The sequence below is a fragment of the Chlorocebus sabaeus genome, chromosome X (genome assembly GCF_047675955.1).
Source record: "Chlorocebus sabaeus isolate Y175 chromosome X, mChlSab1.0.hap1, whole genome shotgun sequence".
In the NCBI taxonomy this organism is placed as follows: Eukaryota; Metazoa; Chordata; class Mammalia; order Primates; family Cercopithecidae; genus Chlorocebus; species Chlorocebus sabaeus.
Genome location: NC_132933.1, coordinates 5,516,852 through 5,522,851, shown reverse-complemented (window position 1 = coordinate 5,522,851; position 6,000 = coordinate 5,516,852). Strand labels below are relative to the sequence as shown.

The 6,000-nt window shown below is 62.8% G+C and overlaps 1 protein-coding gene across 10 annotated transcripts in view; it reads left to right on the top strand.

Moving 5' to 3' along the window:
* The first annotated feature begins 671 nt into the window (after positions 1-671).
* MAMLD1 (mastermind like domain containing 1) overlaps positions 672-6,000 on the top strand; it is a 143,574-nt gene continuing 138,245 nt past the window's right edge. For 3 of the 10 annotated variants that reach the window (XR_012091895.1, XM_037989275.2, XM_037989274.2), the window contains exon 1: positions 2,341-2,639. The gene's annotated coding sequence lies outside the window, so the exon portion shown is untranslated. Of the gene's footprint in view, positions 799-1,197; positions 1,319-1,925; positions 1,996-2,339; positions 2,640-6,000 lie in introns of those variants that run through there. The other 7 variants (XM_073013369.1, XM_073013368.1, XM_037989272.2 and 4 more) reach the window with 5 other exon arrangements.

Here is a 6,000-nt window from a genome sequence, read left to right as displayed (position 1 = left end):
TCCGAGGGTTGAGTGGAGGTGCTGGGAACAGAAACCCACCTTCCATCTCCTTGGCTAGATCACTTTGAGGTTGCAGATAGAATTTTAAAAGCATCCTGCCAATGCTCTGTGATAAGCATTGCCATCTCCCATTCAGCTTTGTTTAATCAGATTTCCTTCAAAGGACTCCCGCACTCTCGGCAGTTCTACCGGGGCACTGGCAGCCCCGAGATGACTCTATCTCTCCCTGCAGGGCCTTGAAGGTAAGGTTCAGTCACCAGAGAGCAATAACCTCTTCTGGCTGCTTGCCCTTTGCGGAGCAGACAGGACAGGACCCAGACAAGGTGGATTCCTTCACAACTGCCCTGCCGAACTGTGGACTCCCAGCCTCGCCCCATTGGGCCGGGCGCATCCCCCCGGCAGCGCCGGGGCTGCGAAGCCACAGCCCCTGAATGTGTCTCGCAGTTGGGCCTGGACGCCGCTCTTCCTCCAGGTAACTTCGTGAAACGCTAGGAGGCAATCGCCCAGCCTCACTGCGCCTACGTAGCCCACGAAGGGATCTCGCTGGGTTCTCCGAGGTGGCCCCAGCGCTTTCCGAGGGCCGAGAGCGTGGGCGTGGAGGGAAGGAGGGGCCTAGTGGGCGGCGGGCCCACCCCTTTATTCGTGGCCTGCGGCTCCGCTGAGCGTGACCAGATGTGTTGGTGACAGGTTGCTACTCAGAGGTGCGGACAGGAGCTGAGCGCTGCTGCTGTCGGAGCCGACGCGGCGTTCCCGGGCTGTGCTCAGCCCCTGCAACTGCCATCGGCTGGAGAAGTCCAGGTTAGGAAACGCACCCGGGGAGGGGAACCTGGGGAAGGGGTGCAGCCAAATACCCGGAAAGTGGGATAGGTGGGAGGGGAGTCGATGGACTCGGCGCCAGGGCAGATGGTGGACAGGGCGCGCTGGCCCGCCCGGCAGTTCCCAAGGAACCTATGTTCCTGCAGAAGCCGCAGGTGTCTGTCTTGGGATAACTGCGGAGGGAGCCAATCCAGCCCAGCTTGGGCGGGAGCATCGCGTGCCCTGGTCCAGTGAAACGGGAGACTGGCCAGCGAGCTTGGACTCTGAGCTACGCGTACGGGCGGGCGACGCCGACAGCGTCCGCGCTGAGAGTGGGGGAGTGGGAAGTGGGGAGTGGGGCACTCGGCCGGGATGGGGAGGGTGCAGTTCCCTAACTGCCACCTGAGAGCCCTGGTCCCTGCTGCTGCCACAGCGGGTCTGTTTGGCAGTCAGGGCGCGAGCTGGTGAGCGGATGCGTGGGCGGAGGGACTGGCGCTACCCACCCAGTAGCCACCCACTGCAGGTGAGTGCCCCTCCCCGGGCGAGGGGAGGAGAAGGGCCTGGCCGCTAGCCCTAGGGTCAGGCTCTGGTGAAAATGGGAAGCGGGATGGGGGCTGAATAGGCTACTTTGTGATAAGACTCCCGTCCCTGTGACACTTCAGGGTCCTCCAGGGATCTGTCATTCCTCTTGTAAGCTCTCTTGTTCTCTGGTCCCTCTCCTCCTCTCCTTCTCTCCTCCTCTCCTCTCCTCTCCTCTCCTCTCCTCTCCTCTCCTCTCCTCTCCTCTCCTTCCGTCGTGTCTCTACCTCTATCTCCACCGGTGCCTCTCTCGATATCTGTCTCTCAGTCTCTGCCTTCTCTGTGTCTCGTGCGATCTACTGTCTCTCTTGGTCCCTCTGTCCTGAGTGCTCTCTCGCCCTGTCACTGGTGACCGCTGGCTTTCGGCTCTCCGTGCTCGCTCTTCGTGTGTCCCGGCCACTCACGGCTGCCCAGCTCGCTTTCCCCAGACGCGGAAAGTCTACCTTCCGTGTGCGGGTTTCCCGAGCGCGCTGGGCCCCGACTGCGGCCCTCCGGCGGGCTCTGTCTGCTGGAGGCGCTCCGGTAACCCTGCTGTCGCCTCTTCCCACCAGCGCACCGCCTAGGCAAGCCAGCTGACACCAAGGGCACAGACCACCCTCCACTGAGTGCGGAGCAGCCAAGGTGAGTGCACCGATGCCCCTTCCGCCCCTCGGATCCCTCCCCAGATGCCCTGGTTCGAGCCGACTGGCGAAATGAGGCAGCAACAGCGAAGCCAGCCTGCGGCCGCTTTCTCCTCTAAAGACTGGTGGGAGGGCCTGGGAGGCCACTTGGGCGGCCGCAGCGCTTTGGATGCCCGCCGCCCCATCCTGGCGTGAAAACCCTGAGTTTCCAGGCTTGGGGCTGGTGGGGTCGCGGGCAGGGCAGCGCGGCTTCCCCTTTAAGGCCGGAGCCGCTCGTCGCCGTGAGTGTGAGGGTGTGTGAATGTGCGGCGTGCGTGTCTCCTCCTCCCCGAGTGACACAGCAGTGAGAAATGCCTATCAGTAACTTAAACCCCCGAAACTCCACCTTCCGGGCGCGCGGCGCGGAGCCGGGCGGTGGGAATGGAGCGAGCAGATTGAGGCCGCCACTGCAGCGCCGCCAGCATGAACTTGGCCGCGAGCTAAAGCGGCCGGCGGCGGGCGGGCGCGGGGGCACCGGCCGCTAGCCAGGGGGTGATCTGCAACAGGGCTGGGCTCCTTGGAGGCCGCCTGAGGCCAGGCTGCCCGCGCTGGCGGCCGCCCGCCCCTCGGACACTGCCCCCGCCGCCGCCGGAGCTCTGCAGCACGGTAAGGCTGAGGGCGGACGCAGGAGGTCCGACTGTTCTGGGGGTTCCGGGGTACACTTGTAGCCCCCAGTTATGGTCCCCATCGCTGAGGATCGGGGTCCCGGGGTGCTTCGAGTCGGTAGACCCTAAAGTTTGCTCTGAGCACACGGCCCACCTGGCGCTGCGGGCGGCCGCCCCTTTCTCGCACCAGCTCGGCTGGGCTGGGCGCAGCTCGAAACGCCGGAGACCACGGCCTTTGGCTCCGCGCCCATCGGACGTCTGAAATCCGGCGCGGGCAGCCACGTACCGGGGAGGAAAGGTGGAAGGGCGCAAGCTGAGCGGGCTCCTAGGGCTACGCTTAGCTACCGGGAGTCTCCCACTCTGTCCCAGCACCCCCGGGTCGCTTGCAGCCTGGGTGTCACCGGCGACGGTGCCTTCACATGCCAGCTCCCTGAGCCCAGGCCAGTAGGCAGTGGGCACTGGGTGAAGGATTCCCCCACCCCAACGCTGTTTGCCGCCTCTGAGCTAGAGTGTGGAGTGTGTGCGCCGAACCCGCTGCCCTGCACTCCCTCCCCTGCCAACTCCTGGGGAGAGCAACCCGGAGCTAAGCTGGTGTTCAGGGCAGCCCGGACTGGATTCCTGCGGAGCAGCCCTGGCACCCCTGTGTCAGAGTCCGCACAGGTTCCCCAGCATCCGCGCGATGACAGAGCTGGGCGCCCGGCGCGGGCTAGCGCGGGCGGGAAGCCCCCCGGAGCGCCGCCAAATACTTTTCTCGGCCAGTTGGCTTGGCCAGGCTCCGTCCCAATGCAGTGTGTCCGAAGCCTCCTGGAAAGCTGGAGATGTCGTCTGATTCTGATCCGTGATTAAATTCGGACTAAGCAGACACTAATAGGATTAGCCTGCCAGAAAGCTCGGCCCTGAAGCCATCGGAACCTGGGCAAACACGCGCCTCGGGCTGGGGCATTCACTCCCGCCGCGCTCCTGCAGCTGGGTGCGGCTGACCTGGGCACCCCGAGTGTGGGTGTGTGTAAGCGGGCAGGAGCACAGGGTGGCTGGGGGGCGTGGGGAGAAAGGGTTCCTTTTGCTGGGGTGGCTCGTCGTTGTTGTTTGGCAGCACGGTGCCCCCCGGGGGCGCGGTACCCAAGGTGAACGTGCTGTTCACGGGTAAGCAAACCGAGGCCGGCTCCGGGACATTGTCTGCGAGGGCGAGCGAGTCGAGCTTACTAGAGGCGGCTGCGCTGGAACAAAGGCGCAAAGTCTCCCTGAGACCGAGCAATTTTGAAAGAGTTGGCTAGGGAGAGGGCCTGGGTCTCCCGGGGTAGACCCCCGCGGGAATTGCGCCGCCCCCAGCAGCCCCGGCCCGCGGCTGGGGAATTGTGTTCCCCGGTTGCGGCAAGCCGGCGAGCGACATCGCAGCGGCGCGGCCCAGCTCTTGGCAGGCGTGGGTTGCCGCCCGAGTGCCCACCGGCCGGGCGGGGTCGACCGTGCACCCGCCGGGGCTTCCCGGCCGCCACCGCAGCTCTGGGCCCCTGGAGGCCGCGCAGCTTCTTTCCTTCCCTCCCTCCCTCCCACCTCTTCTTGTCTTTATAGATCCCCGCTCCCTCCCACCCCCGCCGCCGCCGCCAACAATCCGCTTTATAAAAAGCCCCTTTGTTTCCCAGGAGGCTGGAGAGAGGGAAGGGGGAAAGGGACGCAGAGGCAGGGGGCGGGGGCGGCTGTCTCCAAGTGGTTTCGAGCCGCTCGGGACAGGAGGGCAAGTGTAGGCGATGGGGGAGGGGGTTGTGTTTCGAGGACCCTCTGTGGGAACCCAGGAAGGTGCACGGAGCCCCAGCCCCGGCCCTCGCTGCACGCCCAGCCTGCCAGCCCTGGACACCCTAAATCCCGGCGGCCCGGACGACCCAGTGGACTGCACTGCGAGCTGGCGGGCGCACGCAGAGGCCCTAGGCGGCAAGCGCTCAGCGGGGTGGGCAGACGCGACTCGCCGATGCGCTCGCCGGGCTCGGGCATAGGGGGCGCCCTTTCCCTGGTTTCGCTTTGCAGCGGGCGCCCCTCGCTGCTGGAGCTCAGGGCAGCTGTCGCGCCCGCCGGTGGCTAAGAAGAAGGAGGCAGCTCGGAGGCTTAGGCCACCCGCGTCTGACTACACGCCTCATTTCTTCCCGCGCGCTCCTGCCACACCCTCCGCCCCGCCACACACAGGGGCTCAAACTCTTCGAGCGCCCTTTGTTTGGCGGCGCGGAGGCAGTGGGAGCCGCCACCTCCGGGGTTCGTGTAGCCTAGGCGGGCAGTGAGGATGAGCATGCCACTGTGGACCGCGCGCTGGCCTGCTGCCTCTGCACCTAACCCAGCGTCTGGCACTAAAGCTGCCAGCTTTAGTTGGATTGACGATTTAGCGGGTCCTTGTCCCTTATAACCGACCCCCTAAAACTTTCGAGAACCAGGGCTTGCACTGAGGAATGTCAAATATAATGTTAGAAGTAACCTTTCGCCATTCTGTTGGCCTGCTCCGCCCCTGTGCCCCAAAGTGGTTGGTGTCTCTCATGGAGTTTGTTCGGGAAGGGAATACTGAAAAGAAAAAAGTGACAAATAAGGAAAGTGGGCGGGGCCCAAGCTCAGGCTGGTGGGTCTCCCAAGCGAAGTCAGATTCCAACCGCTCTCTGGCCGCCTCCGCCCCTCCTATTTCCATTTAATCTGATGTCGACGTTTTATTTGTGCCTTTTTGCATATCTTTCTCTTACTCCCCTCCCCTCCCATCTCTGGAGGTTATCGATAAGTGCTGGTCAAACATTTGTTCTCTGGTCTTTGGAGTAGAAGATGAAGCGTTAACACCCCCAACGCGCATACACACTTACCAACTGCGCGCATACACACATCCCAACTGCATCTAAAACCGCAAGAAAGTAATCAAAGGGTAAACTACTGGTTCTGCCTTCTCCTCCCCCCTTTGTACTTCTCTTCTGGAGCAAGTTCATTGGAAAATAAAGCTGCTGATGTGCGAGATGGAGCATATGGTGCCTCCATAAGAGAGAAGCTGAAATGGCCTTGAACCTGCCGGACAGACCAGCTGTTTGCTGCCAGCCAGAGCAGCTAATCAGCTTCTTCCCCTTAAAGTAACAGCCCTCTTTTCACTTGATGACCAGTTTGCATATTAAATAGGATATTCTCCAGAGGGGAAAAGTGATGGGCTCCTATACTGCTTTGTGCTTGGTGGTTCTCCAATGCCTGCTCTCTGCTCTGGGGGCTGCCCTCTCCCGGTGCCTGCCTACCATGTGTGAGTGTTTCTTTCAGTACTGAAGTAAGAATGTTGCTCAAAGTGGAACTTGGGACAGAAGAGGCAGGAAAAAAGAAAGAAAGAGATGGGGCTGAGAGATTTCCAGATGCCTGGG